We start from the raw sequence: 21,538 nt of genomic DNA on the forward strand, positions 1-21,538 counted from the left end.
ACAGCTTGTGTGTTGCTCAGCTTCAGCCCTCTGAGAGCCAGTGTGGTGTAGTGGTTAAGAGCAGTAGACTCGTAATCTGGTGAACCGGGTTCATGTCTCTGCTCCTCCACATGCAGCTGCTGGGTGGCCTTGGGCCAGTCACACTTCTCTGAAATCTCTCAGCCCCACTCACCTCACAGAGTGTTTGTTGTGGGGGGGGGGAGGGAAAGGAGAATGTTAGCCGCTTTGAGACTCCTTCGGGTAATGATAAAGCGGGATATCAAATCCAAACTCTTCTTCTATGGCTATCCCCCAGTTCATGAGCTTGGGCAGAAGTAGCACACACTTTTCAATGATTATTTCCCCTAGGATTTAAAGCAGAGCTGGGGCACCTTTGGCCCTCCAGGTGTTTCTAAACTACACCTCCCATCAGCCCTAGCAAGCATGGCCAGTGGCCAGGGGTGAAGGTAGGTGTGGTTCAGAAACATCTGAAGGGCCAGCGGTTCCCCATAGCTGCTCTGCGGTTATATATCTCTTTTTGGCTTTGTGCGTAAAAGTATACAATGTAGATCTAATTGTCTGTTGTGCTCTGCCTGAAAACACACGCTCTATGGCTGTGAAGGCCTTGCTGTACAATGGTGCTGGTTTCATTATGAAGCTGAATCACACTATCAAGCAAATAGGGTGGCTCTGGCAATCTCTATATGATGGCATTGCAAGATGGCCCAGGACATCCTCTGAATGAAGCAGTTTGAATCATGCTCCTGCTACCCAGGTAACAAGCACTGTGAGTAGTGGTGGATACTGGCAACTGGAATTGAGAGAAAGAGTAGTAGGATAGGCAAGGGATTGATTGGATATAACTTGCCTCATCTATTCAGCATTTTCATTTTTTTGAGTAGCAGGGCCATTGTTGGTAGTGTATGGAATCTCTTCGCACACCCCCCCCCCGTTTTTTACAACTGGAAACCATTTTTTGTTTGTGCCACCCAAATTTGAGGGCCTTATCCAGACTGCATCCTCCCGGTGGCCCATGCCTCCTGTGCAAACTGGTTGTTGCTACCTGCTCTACTTTAATTTTTACATAATGCCATTGGCAAGGAATGTTTAGGAGACTTTTGTGTTATAGAATTTTAAGGTGATCATTGAGAACCCTGGGAAAGTGAGGATAACTTCTAAAAAGAACGGTTCTCCAACATGAGGTCCAACATGTGGCCCTCAAGGCCTTTTTTGGTGGCCGTTGGCAACATTTGATGCCCGTCGTAGTCCTGTGCTGCCAGCCATGGCAGAGCTCAGTGGAGGGAGTAGCCAGCCAACCAGCCAAGTTTCAAGGACTCTTGGCCTGGAGGCAGAGTCCATATGCAAGGCTCAGTCGAGTCCTAAGGGCAGGAGTATCTCAGTTCATGTAGTCAGACGATCCGGGGGTCAAGAAAGCCGAGGGTCCAAGGTCACGTGAAGCAAGAAGCAGCAAGATCTGGCCAGGAATGACAAACGTTCATTCCAGCAACTAACTGAGGCTGGAAACCCTGCTTAAAAAAGCTGGAGCCAGCTGGTTCACATCAGGAGCAAGAAGGCTGATCAGCAGCAGGTGGAGTCACTTTGCCTTCTGCTCCTTCAGGCTGCTGCTCAGCAGGTGAAGCCATCTCCTGGCCCATGACAATGCCCCTCCAGCCTTCATTCTGCTTTCCTAAAGCTGGGTAAGTGAGGTGCTGGGCTTTGGGAAGGAGGCATAAGTACTCTGACAGTGTCCTAGAGTCCTCCTTCCTCCTTTCCAAAGCCTCATTAGTGCTTTCCCAGCTTTGGGAAGGAGGCTGACGAATTCTATGACCCTGCCAGAGCCCCTCAGCTCCTTCCCAAAGCCCAGCAACCTGCTTACCCAGCTTTCGGAAGGCAGTGCAAGGGCTGAGGGGGGCATCCCATAGGTTCCATGTCAAAGTACTCATGTGGCCCACTTGGCATGAAAAGTTGGACCACCCTGTTCAAAAGCAGTCACCACCAACTCACCACAGTAAGATATTACATTATGCAACTTAATCATAGGAATATATGCTATGGCTATACAAATGGTTTCAAAATGGATAAAATATTCATGGAGAAAAAATATAGCTCAGGATAAATATGAGAAATGTGTTAAAACTGAGTGATGCCATAGTATGAATATTAAATATGAATATTTAAAAATAAAAAGTAAGCACCCAAAATACTTTTGTGTGTTCTGGATATGTAAAATAAAAAGTAAGCACCCAAAATACTTTTGTGTGTTCTGGATATGTGCTATGTTTATTCTAATATTTGTTTTTTTAAAAAATCAAAATTGCCTCTAAAATGCAAGAAGAATTGGCTCCCCAACCTCTCTGAATCATGTAACATTTGTTCCATTGCAAAGAACACTTTCCTCCCTGAACTTTCTCTTGTCGTAAGTCATTTTTTCCCTGCTTTCTTGGAAACCGCTTAGAAGGAAAGGCAAACTCCAAGTGGTTATCAATGAGCCACTACTTAAACAGTGCAGGGCTATACTCAAATAACCAATTTAGACATTATTGTTGGCAGGCACCCAGTCATCTACTAATAGTACCATGTGTTGGGTTGACTTAATAACTCTTGGTCTGGATTTTCTTGTGGGATGTCTCTAAGTGGGGAAGATAGGATCCTGGAAACAAGATGATCACATAATTTTGTGTTCTTAAAGCTTGCTCAGATGAAGCTTCCTCCATGGTTGATGATTTTGCTCTGCAATGCATAATAAAAAGTAGAGGAATAAGAGATAGCAGCTATATAGTATATTTTCAGGAAGCTGGGGTTTTAGCAACAACTCCTCTTCTTGCCTTTGTTACCTGTGCCAATCCTGCTAGCTTCCAGCCTGCTTCTCAGTTCAAAAATGTGGGGGAAACACACGTTAAAACATATTAAATGACAGGATAGATACAGTATATAAATGGATTGTGACTAATATTTTGTGTATACTGCTTCCAAAACCAATGCAGAGCAAAGGGGAGCATGCACACAGCCTGAAATAAAAGTATGGGAGCTGAAAATTTTCTGGTTTGAAAAACAGTTTAAAAACAGTGAAAAAGGATTGAGTAGGGAAGAAGGTAATGTTTGGGAGGATTCTTAGCACTGATAACTCAGCCTTTTGCTACCCCTGGTTCTGCCTTCTGTTAGAGCTGCTGGGTCCTCTGCTCCAGCAGCTCAAATGCACAGCAGCCCCCACAGTGTAAGTCAAACCCTCTTAGGACCATTTTACATAATTCTGAGATACATGGTTAGCTGTTTATTTTCTCTCTTGGTCACCATATTTCAGGTGTCAAGTGTGCTCATAACAAAGCTTACTTCCTCGTTGGAAGAAAATGGAAGAAATGGATTTAGCACCACAATCAACCCCAGTGGGCTGGGTATGGACAGTGTCCATCAAACCTTTGTCTGTGAGAAGACTCCCTGGAAAAGACCCTGATGTTGGGAAAGATGGAGGGCACAAGGAGAAGGGGACGATAGAGGACGAGATGGTTGGATAGTGTTCTCGAAGCTACCAGCATGAGTTTGACCAAACTGCGGGAGGCAGTGGAAGACAGGAGTGCTCTGGTCCATGGGGTCACGAAGAGTCGGACATGACTAAACGACTAAACAACAACAACAACAACATGATAGATAAGGGTTTTGCAAAGAACACACTTGATCTCAGCTGTGAAATAAGCTTAAGGCAGCCCAGAAAGAAAATATTGTGCCTAATATGACTATGCAAAGGACCAAAACAAAAGAAAAAGATCACATATTCAAAATGTGAATCTCATATGTCCTTTTAAACCAAGGTCCAACTGTTGGGTGGTTGTTTTTCATAGAGTGTATGACTATATCATTATGATAACATTCAGAACATCCATACACTGAAACCTTTTCCTCTCTCCTTTATGCTGAACTGAAATTCTGAAGACAAGCTTTTGGGAGAGACCCCACAGGCCTGTAAGAAGATTGAGGTGGAAACAGAAAACAGCATAGGGATCCCTTTCCAGGTGCCAATTCTCCAAACGCTCTCTGTAGGAATCAGTCTGTCCCAAGCTATAACTAATGTTGGCTGTGGATCACAAATAGTTGAGCGAAGGATGGGAGAGTAATAGCCAATACCCTGGCTCCACTCGGTTCTTCCAATTCTCCCTCCATAATTTGCAAGATGGATAGGCTTTGGCTGAGGCTTTTGAGGTTTTGGGACAAATGACAACACTCAACGTTGTTCAAGTGGTTTGTAATTCATGTTTGAAACTGGAGGAGGAAAGCCTTTAAGGCATCCTGGTCATAACTGCCAGTTCAGCAAATATTAAGGATTTGTTCACATTTAACTGTTTGGTGCCTAGTACAAGACCCTCCAGAGGAATGAAATCTTGGCTTTGCAAACTCTAAATGCAGGCTCTCCTGCTGCTCCTCTGCCACCTTCCTGGCCAGGCAAGCATATCAAATTCCCTAATCAATATGCATGTGACTAATCCTCAGCAACTACTCTCTATCTTTGATACTAAAAAATAAAACAAAAATCCTATTCTGAGTTTGACTGGCCTGAACCCTGTGAAATAGTCCTTATGACCTTTGACAAAAAGCATCCATGTTTCTTAATTGTCATAGCAGTTTGCCAAATTTTGCAATTCATCTGCGGGGAACACATGTTCAATTGATGAGTGTGGGGGACCATCAAATAGAGAAGGACAGAGACAGTAAGATGGAACTGGGGTGAAGCAATGCCCAATTTGCTTTCTGGGAGATCTTCCCCCTGCCTAATAGGACTTTCCATTGCCACACCATTGGTCCTCTCACCTCTATTCAGAAGCCTCTCCATCATTCTGAAACCATATGACATCCTTCCCAGTACACAACTCCTCATCACCCTTATTTTCAAAACTTTCAATGGCCTTCTTGCTTTCTCAAAAAACTCCACCCTTTCTTCCTAGCTGCTCTGTATCCCTTGAACTTCCTTCGATGACAACTGCATGATGCTGCCCCACCAAAACCCACCATTTCTGCAGAACCTTTCACTTCACCCCTTGGTTCTTATTCTACAGTACAACTCGTATTGAGTATCGACAACTGAAACCATTGCCATTATCTCCATCTTCCTGTCATCTCTCTGTTGGCATCCCTCCTTGGATGAAGAAGGGACCTGTCTTTTTGTTTGTTACTGTGCATACATAACTGTATACATGTATGGTTCTACATGACTATAACAACAGCAGCAAAGGTACGAGACTAGTAATGGCTGCTCATTTTGTGGTTCAAAGAATGGTAGAAACCGAAGGACAGTGCCAAATGCTGTCAGAGGAAAAGTCTTCCTTTCCTTAGTTTGAATTTTTGCTCTGCCCATGAGGAGGGAAACGGCTACAATATCATCCCATGCTTCAGAAAACATATGGAAGCAAGGATTAAAGCTGTTCCAACCTATTAAATTTATGGAGCCAGAATCCTCTGGGAGATGTCATAAATTCACATCCTTTCTTGAGTGTGAAAGCCTGCAGAGGGACTTTTAGATTCACAGATAGGCGTATGAAAATAAATTTTTGCTGCCATCGCTGTGTTGAAATAGAGAAGAGGAAGATGATCCTATTCACCCACCTCCCTCCCCCCCCCCAAAAAAATTAAAGGCTGGGGTTAATTTAAAAAAACTAAACTAAACCGTGTCAAGTTAAAAGGGCCCGATTCTGACACCGTAGCTTTATTTTTGTTGATGACATATAGGCGTATTTGAGAAGATTCAAAATAGGTCAGCAGCGGGGGATTAGGATCTACACCAGTAGATGGATTAAAGGAAACCATCGAAAATATAAAAAGAAAGACTGAAGAAAATTAGTATGTTCAGTTCAAGGCCTCTTCCAACATTACAAGCCACATGTAGCCATGAGTGTTTATGTAAGCATGAGTATTCACAAGTGGTCAACCACAGCATAATTTGAGCCTCGCCTTGCCAGAATTTCTACCAGCTGCCACTGGACACTGTTCCTTTTGAACTACTGTTCTTCTAACCCAGAAAGATTTCCTTTGTGATACATTGGGATAAATAAAGAGATAAGTGCAATAAATCATTGTAACACGGAAGCTACGTGGTCTTGTAAATAAAAGGACTGTGAACAAAAGGAAAGGATCCAATGCCTCATCCTGGAAAATTTTCCGATCCTCACCCTGGGTTTCGCTTGGGTTCCCTGTGGTGACATGTAAGACTTTTCAAATCCTATTGCTATTGCAAACTTTTTATTCGCTATAGGCCTCCCACCACTGTCTGCAACCAGAAGGTGGCAGTATTACATCCAGTATTCATGTACTTACACCACAGGCAAAGGGGAATGAGGAACAGATGTCAACAGAACATTCAGTCTTAATATTGACAAATTATGCATCAACTGCTCAATTAATCAGCCTAGGCGGCATTAGCACTGCGACATTGTCCTTTGGCTGCAGCACATTGTTGTTGTTTTAAGAATGTCTAATAATATTAGTCATGCAGTGTTGAGTTAGCCAAAACTGCAGCACTGGTCAGAGCACAAACTTTACACAGCAAGGGTGAGCTCAGCCCACAAATGTGTTGTTGTTTTTTACAATACCTGCCCAATACACCTTCTAGTGAGAAGATATGGCAAGAGCACCACCTCTTACAGCACACAAGTTACCCTGGACCTGTTAAGGATCCATCTCCTTTCTAGATATTGGTCATACCTGTGTCCAGATAAAATTTGAAGTGTCTTGGGGAAGGCATGTTGCAGGTGGGCAGGGATATGCAATAAAGAAATACTGAGCAATGTAATTTCAGCATTCTTTGGTTTGGGTTAGATAGCACAACAATTTGCTTAGGGTTTATCCACACTTAACTTTCCTTTGCTCTTTCCAGGCACAGTCCGTGTCTCTATGCCTAAGCATTTCTCTCTCTCTCTCTCTCTCTCTCTCTCTCTCCTCACAAAAACCTGCTCTTTAAAGCTCCATCGGAACAAACGTTAATCCACAGAAAACCCAAACTGACGTTTGCTTTAAAGAGCAGTTTTCCACAGGGAAAGCTCAAGGAAAAATGCTTGGACACGGAATGTAAAAGTACAGACCTCTGCCTGGAAAGACCAGGGTAAAAGGGGAGTGTGGATAAGCCCTAAATTCTAAATTTAAAGCTTTGATAGCGGATGGAGCCAATGCTGCATTGACAAGGCCTACCATAAACACCAAGTCTGTAGCCTCCTGCAGCTAAATTGGAGCTGATTATTTGCTTGTTATACTTGTGTTTCCGGAGCTCTGCACTTTGTCAGACCTCCGTTTTTCTCAATTTGCAACTAGCATCTCATTTTGGATAACATATTCAAATTCTCTGGGAACGCAGTAACCTCCTATAGCCAGAACTGTGCAGATTAGGGGATGTTTGCATAAAATATTCTGTTTTAGTTTCCGTATTATCCCGGTGCACATTTGGGGAATTATAACATGCCAAACTTAGAGGGCCCTGCATGCTGTGTAAACCACCAGCTTCTCAAAACATCCATCTGAACTGCATTAACTTTCTCTTCATGACCTCATTCTGGGTGTCCATGCATTTTATGTCAGTAAGTAGACGAAAGGGGGAAAGAAAGGATCAAATAATTATTCTCCAGGAGATTGTGCAAATGTTTCCCAGCATCAGCAGCTTAACAATAAATTTAGAGCGGATTAATAAATAGCAGCAGCAAGTGAGGTGTGGCATGAATTGATGACATCAGCAGCACAGACTGATGATGGGTCACTGCTAACCAGTCAGCTGCCATCTGCCTGCACAATACGGTTGCAGCGCCCCCAGACTCCAATAACACCACTGTGTATTATGTGGGGGCAAGAGGCCCACTCCCCTTTATGGGGTTTACAATCTGCTGTACTTCACCACCAGTCACCGCCAATGCTCCCCACATCAGATGCTTCTGAAAACAGAGAGCTAGTTTAAGAAGAAGAGGCCAGCTTACAGTCTTTACCCTGAAGTGCATAGGTATTTTTATGTGAGGGAGTAGTCAATCTTGCAATTGCTCATCTTTCCTCAGTCTTTCAAATGGTTTCATTGTTTTATTGGATCTCTTAGGGTTTTTTAATTGTTTGAACTGAGATCTTCGGATGATGGGGGGTTCACAGCATAAAAATACAAAATAAAAACTCAAAATACATAATAAAAACAAGAGCAAAACAGACCAATAACCCTCCCCTCCCACAAACACATTTAAAAGAATATAGGTTTAGGCTTCTGCTTTAGTTATTTATCTATAAGGTTTCTTACTTGTCTTTCACTGTACAATACAACAATACAAAGTAAGTTAGAGAAAAATGAAATAATTTCTTTTCTCTCTCTCTCATAACACAACGCAAGATGCTTATGTTAACATATGAAGCCCTAAACAACTTGGATCTCAACTCCGTAGAGATCTGACTGAATGCTGGTACTGCTGGTTACTGCTGAGGTCTGAGGTAAGGCTTTCTCAGTGGTGGCCCCCTGCTTAAGGAACTTCCTCCTTCTGGTGGTGCTTCTGACACCATCACTGTGCTCAGTTAGCAATGACGCACCTCTTTGCCTAGGCTTTCGAGAGCAGATGAGTTATTTTTTATCAGGTTTCCCCCTCCCCCGCCCTTCTTAAATTTTTGTCTTTTTTTATATCATGGTTTCAAGTTATGTTTTAATGTTTCCAGTATGTTTTATTCAGTACACATCCAGTGCTTAGTTTCTCAGCCTGGAGTTGGAAACCGATTCCAGATCCAAAGATGACCCCTGCTGAGTGCTAGCACCACCCTCTGCAGCAGAGATGTGAATATGGTTGCAGCCGTACGCAACTTCATCCCACAACTAAGTAGCAAGAGATCCAGTCCCTTCTTGGCATCTGCAGCATCAGCAGGGAGCAGCGGGAGAGGGGGTTTTTTTCCTCTCCTTAGCTGAGTAACCTGAGATCAGATGGTCTCATGTCTTTACTATGGATTTTGCTTAATACTAGAAAAACATTGTTTGCTGTGATCTTGCAAGTCATGCTCGGTCAACCACCTTTCATGCTCTAAATACATCAAGTTGCTACACTAAATGAAACCAAACAAATGCATTCAGGAAGATTAACAGGCCACAAAGATGGGGGTCTGTTGTGCTTTCCTTTCCAAAGCATCCCAGAACGGTTTGTTGGAAACAGAAAGTGTACCGCACATGATCACATGTTAATGATTTAAGCCTGGGCTTGGTCAGTTATGTAACCAGTGCATTTTCTTCAGCAATCGTGCTTTCTCCGTTTTCCGAACCCAGATTAAATCTTGGATTTCACTGTGCTGCTGCAGTTCAATTTTCCATTGGTACAACGAGCAAATTCTTCTAAATATGCATGCATGTGTTTTTTCCTTTCCTTCCACCACGGCATGGGTTTTTAAGGGGAGGCGTTAGAATGAAGACTATTCCTCCAATCAGTGTATGTCTTTAATGTGGAATGCCAGGAGCAGCAAGTTCAGTACATGCTGAGCTCCAGTTTAATCACATTAGGAGTCCCGCTTTCCTCCTTAAAATATATGGGAAACTTTCACCATCTTCAAAAGAACTACTCCAGAGTAAATGAATTCAGGAATATGCTGCGCACTCTGCAACTAACTGCTGGAGCAGATACAGGCGAGAAAATCTTCTTGACCCTCTCTTAAATTGTAACTCATTGGATGCCTTGGAAAACAGCATTAGCTATTAACCTTGGTTTCTTGTCTGGGAAATCAGGACATTTACATATTATCAGCTTTTCAAGCAATGAACACACACAGTTGCTCATTTGTTCCATAAAATTTGTTCACCTTCAACTGGTCATGAGTCCAGTCCTCTAGAATTACAGCTCTTTTGCTCTGTCTGGATTGAACTGGGGTCTTGAACTGGGGCAAATAATTCACTTTGCCACTGAATGTATTTTTGATTTTCTTTTATGGTTGGCATAGGAGTGTTAGTCTAACCATCTTATGCAAATTGCATACATATATCCTAGGTCTCCTGCAGCCAGCTTTCTGTCTGTGGATGTTTCGCACAGCTCTAAATCTTAAATGAGGTATTTTTTTTAGAAGAGATACATTATTTACGGTACATACAGTGCTGTTGCCCACCATCCAATCTCTGAGCCATGAGAGATTCCAGGGGGTTTCAGGCATGTTATCCAGGGTTCGTGTTTCCTTTTGGGAATGAGGCACAGCGGAGATTGTGGTGTCTTTATGACATATGGTTTATTTATACATATATACAACCTGAGCCTAAGATGGAGGAGTTCACAGCATTAACACTCAAAAGGGTCTTGTTAAGGGAGATGGTCCCACCCATTTGCCATCTTTCACTGAGCCCATTAATTCCCCCTCACCCAGGCTATCACCTCTGCAGGAGGCTAGTCAGGCTATTCCAAGAATTAGAAGCCTTGATTAAATTCTAACACTTGTTGGATCCAGGGACTAGAGGGGTCTGGCACACAGCTTAACAGTCCAAACTCATACCAATACTTTATGTATTTCTCAGATTGCTTGAACGCTGCAAAGCCAATGTCTGTTGTTTGGAACAGCATCCCGCTTTGCAATCGTAGGAAGCCCTCCTTGACTTTTTGGGGCTGATTATTATTTTTATTACTACTAATACTATTGTTATTATTATGGACAAGGCCCACCGTCCAGTCTAGTCACCTCGCCTCCCTTCCGTCCCTCCTTCCTTCCTTCCTGAGCCAGCTTGCTGCCCTTGAAACAAAACAGCTAACAACATATGACTGCCGTGATTAAAAATTGAAAGGAAGCGGGGCGGGGGAAGAGAAGTCAAATGTGTGCAAGAGCCCAAATGGAAGCAGCACACAAGTTATGAAACACTTTGAGAAGTGTCACTTTACAACAGAACATGTGAGGTCTGTGGAGGTGGTGACATTCACACTCCCCCACCCCCCACCCCACCGGCCACCTCAGGCAGAATTCCAGCCAGGAGGATTCTGAGACAAACCAACCACAGGAAAGAAAACTACAGTTCCAGATCTGTTGGAACCGCTGGCATTTCTGTGAGATTTCCACATGCCGTTTCCCTACCTTTTTTTGAAGGTGGAATTTTAATTTTGAAACACACACACACATTTTATATAATATCCTCTCACAGAACATTATTTTGGCGAACAGCAGCATGAAAGACCTTTAGAAGCAGTACAGAGCAATCGTTAAAATGTCTGGCTACTCAGAAATACTTCATACAACTCCATAGGCCTTGGGATACTTCTGCAAAGGCTGTATACATCTTCCATCACAGGGCAAAGTATCTAATGGTTTTGTATTATGAAGAGTTCTGCCTTTGATTCCTATAGTGCAGGTTGTGCATTTTCTCATCTGGGAATACACTGCTTCATGCAAAATGTCTGGTCTGCTTATTGTTTGCAATGAAGTATTATAGATAGGGCACCTAAGAACTTAGGACATTGCCTTAAAGTGAGCATTAAATACATTAAAACAAATTGCAGTCAAGATAATGGGGGCAGTGCTTTGTTTCTGGAGTAGTCTGGCACTTTTTTTTCTAGAAAAAAAGCACTGGGATAGAGTCCTAAAAGTATCTCTTTTGGTAGTCAAAGGGCAAGGTAAAGAGATCTTGAGATATCTCCTACCTCAATTACCTATTGGACAACCCAAACCACAGCATCAGTTGTGCAGACGTTTGCATTTCTTGGACAAGTTGTTTAAAGAATGAACTCATTAAAAAGGCTATGATTTAAAACAGGCTTCCTCAACCTCGGCCCTCCAGATGTTTTGAGACTACAATTCCCATCATCCCTGACCACTGGTCCTCCTAGCTAGGGGTCATGGGAGTTGTAGGCCAAAAACATCTGGAGGGCCAAGGTTGAGGAAGCCTGATTTAAAATAATAATTTGGCATGCTGTTGGTTTGGCGAGTTTGAACATTACACTTGGGTATTGCAAAGCTTTGCGTTTTCACTAGGGGGAGTCATGCTCAGGAACAGTGGATATTGGTCAGGATCTATAGCCAGGGAGTCTTTACACTGCTCTGTGTGACATGCCACAAAGCCCACCTTTGGTAATACAGTACGTGTAGATTAGGATCCCAACTGATGAAGGAAAGGTTGTGTCAAAAAAAAGAAGTCTCACACCGAATAGGAATTAAGGAAAAGATCGCCATCAAGGTATCAGGAGGTTATATTTATAGGCCTATTAGAACCTGCCACTGCAATGAGTGCGATAAGACAGTTCTGCTTCCAAGGTTTATAACATGAGACAATTCCCATGAGCTGCCTCCACTGAATTGAAATTGGTAATCTGCTAATTGGCAACCTAAAATATCACCAGTTATCTCACTGATAAAAAAGCAAACTACTTCACACTTTGGGTATTCCAGTACTGAAGGCCAAATAACAACAAAGCATTCCCTTTTTCCAAGCATGTGGGGCAACCTCATATCAGCAGGTCACAGATCTGAAGCTTCCTTCAAGTGTGAAAAAGAGGAAGATAAGAAATTATTTGCGTGGGCCTCTCACAGGCAGAGCAGATGCGATGCAAGAAAAGGATCTGCAATCAGATTTGGATTGGAGCAGTAAAGCTGAGTTTCTTCCCAGGGTGCATTTCTGATCCAAATTTGCCCCTTCTTTGCTAAAGCTGCTATTAGTCCCAGTGGGAACAGCCATAATACAGTAGACAGGGAATCTCAAGTTTCCTTCCTGGCTGATATTCAACAGGCTCCCTTCCTGTGGAACCAATGACTTCCCTGTTGCAGTGGGCATTTTGAAATAGATTTCTGCTTCTATTGTGAGTTTTAATTGCTCTGGCCTTTAAAGTTGCTGACAACACCTAGAATGATGTTATATCGGGCAGGGCCAGCCCAATACATTTTGGCACCACAAAATGGCCTTCCCCATCCCAGCCCTGCCTGGGAAGATGGGATAAGTGAAGATCTACATCAGGAACAAGCAGGGGATACAGAACAAGGGTTGGAGAAGACCAGCAAGGCCTCCTATTCTCCAAGACACTGCAGAGATGGCATGGGGAGGTGGGAGGCTGCCCAAGGAGTGTGCTGCAGCTTTTGCTACCACTATGGCAGTGGCAGTAGGTGATGCATTCCTTGGAGGCCAGACCTGCTGCCCCTGTGGATCCTGCCGCCTGAGGAGGTCAACTCACCTTGCCTCATAGGTGGGCTGGCCCTGATGTTGGGGCACTGCAGGAACTGTTGCCACCCTCATGCCCTTGGGTGAACTTCAAATCTATTAAATGAAGTAAATGAAAGTAAAATGGCAGGTGGCTTGCCCATGATGGCACGGCTGCTGTCTACCACTGCCTGCCTGCACCAGTTAGTCTGCCAGGAAGCAACCGGCAGATATTGGGGGCTGCAGAAGCATCATGAGCCCACCAGGTTGCATTTGGTTTCAGCCAAGCCTTTCACATAACCTTCCATGTAATCTTTTTAAATGAAGATGCCAGTGTTGAATATGGGACCTTCCACATGAAGAAGCTCTGTGGCTTCTTCCCCAGTCATCTGAAACATATATGATACATCTCCTCAGTTTTTTATTCTGGCTGCAGCTTCTTGTTCTTCATCAAACACAAATCTGCAGAATCTTCACCTTTGAATATATTGGGTGGGGGGTGTACAGGATGTCAGAGGTTGGGGCCGGCCTCCCAGACCCCAATTCATGCAGAAGCTCTGGCTACAGTCCATTGGATCCTGTCCTCGATATATATTCTACATGTATTCATCATAAAGAAGCCTAGTGACATCCAGCCTATGGCTTCTTTGATTGTGTGCAGAGCAATATATTACTATTAAAGCACACTTTAAGGCATGCATGCCTTTAAAAGTGTAGTTGAACTCACAGTGGGATCCTTAGGCATTATTAACTTGAAGGTTTAAGAGACCTAAAAGCTACACTACATATGGAAAGTCACATTAATATGTCTCCTTATACGCTGTAACTTTATATTGTTTTATTATAGAAATGGCTATAAAAACAGATTTGTCTGGAATTATTGATTATTTTGTTCTGTGTCTGGTGGAGCACGGATTCTTACCATGCGCCCTTAAATGAAGCTTCGGGCTACGAATGAAAATATGTACATGCAATTATACTGTAAAAAGATACTACAGTGTCATATGGGCATGTTATTGGTGCAATATAATAGCAGGCCAAAAGCAGCCAACAGGGAATAAAACTTGCTGAGTTGGAAAAAAATGTATTATGTTAGGGAGGAAAGGGGTAAAGAAAAGGGGAGGGGGCCTCGACAGCTATACTGTAAAGCCCGTTCTGCCACTTAGCAGGGTTTATGAATTGTATTCTGGAGCTCTGCAAATGGCAGGCTTTTAAGTTGGCAGAAAGACTAAGCATTTCTTAAAATAAAAAAACGACTTCTATTGCTGCAGTTCAGTAACTTTTTTTCTTTGTTAGTTAGTTAGTTTTGTTTTGTTTTTAATAATGCGTTGCATACAACTAATATCTTTTGGGGGGGTTGGGGGTATCTGACTTTTAGAAGACATCTGAAGGCAGCCCTGTTTCAGGAAGCTTTTAATGTTTGAAGTTTTATTATGTTTTTAATGTTCTGTTGAAAGCCAACTAGAGTGGCTGCGGAAACCCAGCCAGATGGGCAGGGTAGAAATAATAAGTTGTTGTTGTTGTTGTTGCTGCTGCAGGGTAGAAATAATAAGTTGTTGTTCTTGTAGTAGTAGTAGTAGTAGTAGTATAAGGCCAGCCCTATCATGAGGCAAAGTAAGGTAAGCACCTCAGGCAGCAGTTGGGAGGAGGCGGCACCAGAGACAGTCCTTTCTCTTGTGTCCCTGGCCATACCATTCTGTTGGAAGACAGACCTGCGAGCGCCACACAGTCCGTTCTGTACCCTCACTGATTACCAGCTTCCCAGAGGGTGAAACTATGCCACTGACAGCATTGGTATAAAAGTCAACTGCCAACCCCATCAGCTTCTCATGCCCTTTACCTCAGGCAGCAAAATGTCTTGGGCCAGCTCTGCGTACATAGTCATGGTGAAGGATGGATGGCAAGATCAGCTTCATCTGTCCTGAACTGGGCTGCCTCCTATTCTTTTGTTTGCCCACTTCTTCAAGTCACGAGAAGTTCCAGGGATGCAGTGCTTCCCCAGATTTGGTGTCCTTTAGAAGGAGGTCCCTGGAGCCTTCAGGCATTTTGAAGTGTTTGCAGATATTTACACATATACAGGGTGAATGTGGGTGGGGGCGCCGTTTAAAAACCCCAGCAGACTGACAAGTCCAGTGCTTCCACATTAGACAAGAAGCACCCCAAGCAGTGAAGGCTGTTCCTTTAGGGCAGCTGGGCCAATATCTTACCCATCTCAATCTGTCCTGAGCCAGACCTTACCTGCCTGCAGTTTTACTTACAACCAGTCAGTACTTTACTTAGAATCCTGTCACTGACTCTGCCTTTCCACCTACTGTTGGCCTCCCTTCCCTTCCCAGTGGGCACCACTGTAAGATACTTACAGAGCTCCTCTGTCTTTCCCTGCCTATCCCAAACTGCAGTCTTTCTCTTGTTTTATTTACATAGATGCCTGATTTACAACATCCTCAGCTTAGTGGGGCAGGAGGAGATCCTTTTGCCTCTGTCCAGGTATTTCCTAGCCTCTGAGAAGGCCAGCTATTGAATCTCCTGATCTCCTGAACTTCAAGCAACTATCTCATTTCTGCAACAGAAATATCAAAGAAATCTAGACAAACTGGATACATGATTGCATAGCATCCCATTAACAATAAGGTGATGTGGACAAACATAAATTTGATAATCAATACTTGCGTAACCCTGGTCCTTTGGCAAATTCACAATATAATCTAAGAAATGATCTAATCTTAGATGCATCTGACTGATCTTTCTAAGTCAGCTAGCCATCTAATGATACCATCTGTGTTGTGGATCTATATAAATTAAATTTCATTAACAGAAACAAAAGGAATGAATTTAATAATGCATACATTGTCGAAGAAAGCTTTGTCTATTATAAAACCTTTGGCAGGGACAATGGTGGAAACAATAATTAGCAAGTTAGCATGGCCCATTTAATAATCTTCTGCACTGTCTAAAAACAAGGAAAAGTGGCTGTGGGTAAATAATTGTAACAAGAAACATCTGCCTTTTATGTTTCATTTTGACGTCAGTGTGCCTTTATTAGCTTCCCAAGACAATTCAACATTTTATGAAGGAACCTGAATAAAATTTAGTATTGAATAGGTTTTGCAGGAGCAGGAATAAGAGTCCAGCAGTGATCAAAAGAGGGGTTTTTTTTTTTCATTTCAATATGGCTATCATAATAGATATATAAATTCTAGAGACCTTTTTGCCAAGAGGTCGTTTTGACAAGAGGCCGTTTGCATGACTCGTGAAAGAGTAAAAGGACAAGAAAGGTGCCCAAGCATTATTCTCTCTTCTCGCAGTTTCAGTGTTGTTGATGCCTTTGCTGAGCCAGTTACAGATGTTATGGGTTAAGCCTTACGTTGTGCCATTGTTTTGTGAGAGGAAGAAGACAGGGAAGACTAAGGAGGGGAAATGGGTTTTATTCATAAGCTGGAGGGTCACACAGACATTGTGTACATCTGACCGCTGGGATAGAGATGTAATCTTGCAAGGCGTTATTGGGGGAGGGGGATGCAGAAGAAACATAACCTTTCCAAGTTACAGCTCAACCCTGCAAAAGAGAAAAAAGCATTTCTTCCTGACAGCTCCTTCTCATCAAGTCTCCTGTGCCATCTTGGGTAATCCTTTTTGTGAACAGACCAGCCTTGCCCAACCACTTGACCAGAGGAACTTCTCTGTTCCGCCTGTGCTAAGAGCACAGAATGTAAGAGCTCTGTTGAATCAGTCTCACAGAGTCCACTGACAGCATATCTACCTGCTTAATTACATCTGTACAGTGGCACCTCTGGTTATGAACTTAATTTATTCCAGAGGTCCATTCTTAACCTGAGGTATCACTTTAGCTAATAGGGCCTCCCGCTGTGGCCGTGCCACTACTGCACGATTTCTGTTCTCATCCTGAAGTAAAGTTCTTAACCCGAGGTACTACTTCTGGGTTAGCAGAGTCTGTAACCCGAAGTGTTTGTAACCCGAGGTACCACTGTATTAGGGAGTAAGTTCTACTTGGTTCCACTGGGCTTCCTCCCAGGGAAGTGTATGTCAAGTGTCCTGTTTTCCCCTGTGACCAATCACATGCTTCTTGCAAGCCCATGAAGGGAATAGCTCTAACAGTCCACCAACCTGTACCACCAAGTACAATGAAGATGCTCCACACCACAGGATTTAAGCCTCTGTGAAAAACAGTTTATGCTGACCTTTGACCCAAAATGTTACCCCAGTCATATGGTAATTGTCTAACATGCCTCGTCTTTTGCTTCTCTTGTACATTGTTCTAACCACATAGAGCTTCTCCATACCAGCAGAACATTTCCAGATCATGTGTCCTGTCATTCATGAAAACAGCTTGCACTGATGTAGATAGTCAGTTTACATGATGGGAACAACATGCAAGCAAAACACTTGCAAATGTTACAAGTGTTCCATGAAGAATAATCAAAGAGAAGCATCTCTGGCGGTTTCAATGACAGGAAGGAAAGAGATGGAGAGGAAGGATTGGGACTCTTTAAAAATAAAACGAAAAGTGCGTAAGCTACAGTTTTAAAGAACTTGATGGCATTCTACTTCGGCTGTCCATCCACTTAGGGTGTGCATGCATTACAACTTACTCCACATGCAGTAAACTTCCCTTACTAGTTTTTGAAGCTGTGTACATGTTAGTCCTGATCCCTATCAATCCTGTAGTTTCTTAAGAAATTCTGGTGGTCAGTGGCCTAGTGTCAGGGGGCTCAGAGGGGTGGTGACTCTAAGCATAAAATTCTGAGAGGGACACAACCAGATGCCCCCAACCAGGCTCCCTCGTCGAGGCCACGTGGCAGAGCTCCTGCTGCCTCCTGGAGCCTCAAGGAGGCAAGCTGCACATGGACCAGGCCTTTGGGGTTGAGGCAGTGCCTCCTTCTCCTCATGGCCGGTGAAGGAATGTCCAAACACCCCACCTCTGGGCAGGTCAAACCAGGAGGTGGCAGAGCCGCCAAGCCAAGAAGGTGTGCAGTCATTGCCACCAGCTACAGCAGCACGGGCAGTCATGTGCCTCATGGAATTTATCCCAGCTGCACTGGCCACCAAGGGGACACACACTTGCCCATCACTGGCACTGGCAACCCATGCTATGCCACTGCTGGTGTTTGATGCATTTTTTTGCAAACCAGCTTCATTCTGTCTAGAAAACATAAGCTTCATTCACTTCATATTTAAGACCAGTGTGTGTTTGAGACCACCGTTGCAAATGAGTGCAGGTGGTTAGATCACAGCTTCATGAATAGGAGTTCTCATCATGAATATCCTCTGGGCTGGCCTACCAACAGAGGATAAAATCCACTTGGCCTTTCCCATACTTCCAACAACTGTCATTAGTAGAATTGTGCATTGTGGAGACCATTAAAAGGGGTAAAATACTATTTCACCCATAACTTTAATGAGGTGTGTTAATGTTAATGATGCTGTACATTTGTTCATATTTGTCTAAATGTACTTCTGTATATCTTCTGAAAATGTTTGTCCTGCCATTCCTCTGCGGTTTTGAACACACAGTAGTTTGCTTTTTTATCCCCTCCTTTATGCAGTATAACTTGCTAAAGCTGAGGCAGCAATTTATTTGGTTTCCCCCAATTTCATTTTTCAAAGAGAGGAATCTAGAAGGATTAATGAGGTCACAATCCCCTCGTCATTCTCCCAAAGTAGGTAATCCATGTGGGCAACCAAGGCAAATTCTGTCTCGAAACTGGGCCACAACCCAGGTTGAAATGGATCAAGAAATTCAAAGAATGTCTACAGCTGAACCATCTTCCTCTCAGTCATCTTGCCCAAGAAAAGTATATAGGTGATCTGGAGGTATTTGGCATAAACCTCTGGGCCCAGGGCATTCCCACCCCCCAGGATGGCCTCCCCACTGACCTTCTTCAAGCTGGTGGGGACCCAGCCCAACCTGCAATGAAGTGTTCACAGAATCCTGAACCCACCCAGCATTTGTGTCATCATCCCCTCTCTATCGTCACAACCACGTGTGCAGAAGGTTTGTCCAAGAGCCAGAGGTAGCATGTTCAAGGTCATTTTGTGAGCTTCTTGTTTGAGTAGGAATTTTAAACTATATCTTTCCAGTCTACACTCCACTCTTTACTGTCTTTCTTTTAAGCAAGGCAGCCATTGTCCAAGCAAAGATCAACTCACCTGCTATTCCCTACCCCCTCCCCACAAAATTCAAAATCCCTGTTCTTTAGGGTAGCAGCTTGGAAACAACAATCTACCCTAGACTGGAGCCAAATCTAGTACTCTTATTTCACATTAGGGATTTTGGTTATATTTGCTTTGTAAGTATTCTGAGTGCCAAAGTGAAGTTTAATTCTCCAACCTGCAAATAACCTGCAGCTTGAAAATTAGCTGTGTCAGAGCAACACACGCTCATGTTGTCTTGCCCATTTATGATATAACTCGATGTGTGTCACTCCAGGTCAAGAGTCTATATTTAGTATCTGGGCAGCCAAACAGCAAGCTAACTTTTCATCCCCCCGATCCAATTTCCATGTTATTGACTAGGGACATGTCTGTCAAAACACACCTCGTGAACATCCCTGAAATGTGTCCTCTCTCTTTAAGTATCCAAGTAGTAGCTATATTAGATATTCTGCATGACAAACTTAAGTAAATCCAGCAGTGTGTTGAAATAAATGGCTGTCTGGCTTTCTCCCCCTTCGCTCAGTGGGAACTTTCTAGGTTCACACACACATCTTTTTTGGCCTCCCAACATCAAGGCATCCCTTCCCACCCCCACCTTGGAGTTTTATCATACTGCTGGGAAAGAGAAAGATACTTGCTTACCAAATGGCTGGCCGGTGACTCATGTGCTTGTTTGAAATCCACTGAGCATATGAATCTCCCTTATCTCGCCCTGTGTGTTTTGTATCCCCTCTAATGAAAACACTTAACCACTGCCTTTTTGCTGACCTCCCTCTGCACAGATTTCGGTGGGCCGTTTTCAGAAGACGGTGTGCGCTGGTCTTAACTGTGAAATCAAAGGGAAAACAAGAAGTTAAATTTACAGCAGGAGTATTTGGTCTTTCCTAAACAAATATTCTCCATTCCACATTAAGAATGGACCAACACGTCCTCCTCTTTAACAGCCTTCTCCCCCGGGCCCATTTATCAGTTGCAAGGACAGCAAATCTATTTATTTTATGATACAATGGAGGGCAAATGTGAGGCTACAGGGATGCTTTGCCATGGTCTTTGGGGCATGGAAAACATTACTCACTTGTTCACAGGGTCTTCCTACAGAGCTCATTAGCAATTTAATCCAACAAGGATTTAGGAGTCTGAATTAAGGTCACATTGTGACCTTAGAAATTTAAAAAAATCATGCTGGGTCAAAGTATTTCTGCCCAGCAATTTTTGAAGGTAGTGGTGGGGGTATCACCCCCCACAAATGTTAAAAATTCACAGGGGAAATTCAACAGGTGAAGCTTTCCCTTGCAAAGATAGAAATTTTTAGCTGCTGAACCTCTGGTTGGCACAGCTGTTAAGCTGGCAAGAGACCGCCATACAAATTGGCAAGCCTAATAAGGGGTTGGTTTCTTACTCAGCTTTCCAAATATCATTTGTTAATGAGGATGTATCCTACTTGTCATCATATTTTTTTAGCAAGCCCCACCCCGTGAAAAAAATTAATAATTATGCTTCTGAACTTACATTTCTTCTGAAGTCCTGTCAGATCATCTAAGTGACAAAAAATTTCTCAGCGCCAAGAAGCCAGAGTTTCCAAGTGCCGTGCTTGGTAGTTATTTCGCTGCTTCCCCCAGACCTGGAAGGCCAGGGGTGGAGGGAGAGCAAGGATAAAAGGCATCCATAAACTTTTGGCAAAGTTCAAAGGAAGCAAAATATCATTCGGCTTGGAAAATGCAGGAAAAGCTCACTTCTTGGCTCCCTCACAATGCAGAATTGCAGAAGTCTTGTGCTCTGTAACCGCAGACACCTATTGCAGTTTTAAAGAGTAATCATGTAGCAAGACATGTCTCCTGCAGGTTTTTCAAGACTAGTCAGTTTTTCCGTGGCCAGATTTCCATAAGCTATCTGTCTAGTGTGGGACTATCAGTTCTCTTCTCCAGTTAGCCATAAGGAATGCAAGGAACTCATTCCGCCTGACCACAGTTCATAAAATGACCTCACAAAGTTAAAACAGACTAATAACAGAATGGAGTCATTTGATCTTGGGTTACAATGTGCTGCAACCACAAAGCAAAGTATTTTGATTTATTTCATTTTTTCATGTATACATCGGATGTGCATTTTGGCCAAGGGAGGGAGGGGGGATGGTGGGACAGATTTGGGTTCCAAAGAGACAGGTTGTCAATCTTGCTGATTTATGGTGGCTTCAAATCCTAAGGTATCCAAACTGTGGCACACCTTCCCCATAGGAGCCATACAAGGTGAAGGAGATGAGGGAAATCCTCTGTCGGAAAATCCAGTAGGTTTGTTGATATATTACCTTTC

General features: G+C 43.3%; 1 long non-coding RNA gene across 1 annotated transcript; it reads right to left on the reverse strand.

The window, feature by feature from the left end:
• Positions 1–2,286: 2,286 nt before the first annotated feature.
• Positions 2,287–21,101, reverse strand: LOC309365433. Its single transcript, XR_014166142.1, has 3 exons — positions 20,738–21,101; positions 19,871–20,054; positions 2,287–2,709 (listed from the first exon to the last, which is right to left on the reverse strand). It is a non-coding gene; the product is annotated as an uncharacterized lncRNA (long non-coding RNA).
• Positions 21,102–21,538: the final 437 nt, after the last annotated feature.

This window comes from Podarcis melisellensis (assembly GCF_964234715.1).
Source record: "Podarcis melisellensis genome assembly, chromosome: 2".
NCBI classification, from domain to species: domain Eukaryota; kingdom Metazoa; phylum Chordata; class Lepidosauria; order Squamata; family Lacertidae; genus Podarcis; species Podarcis melisellensis.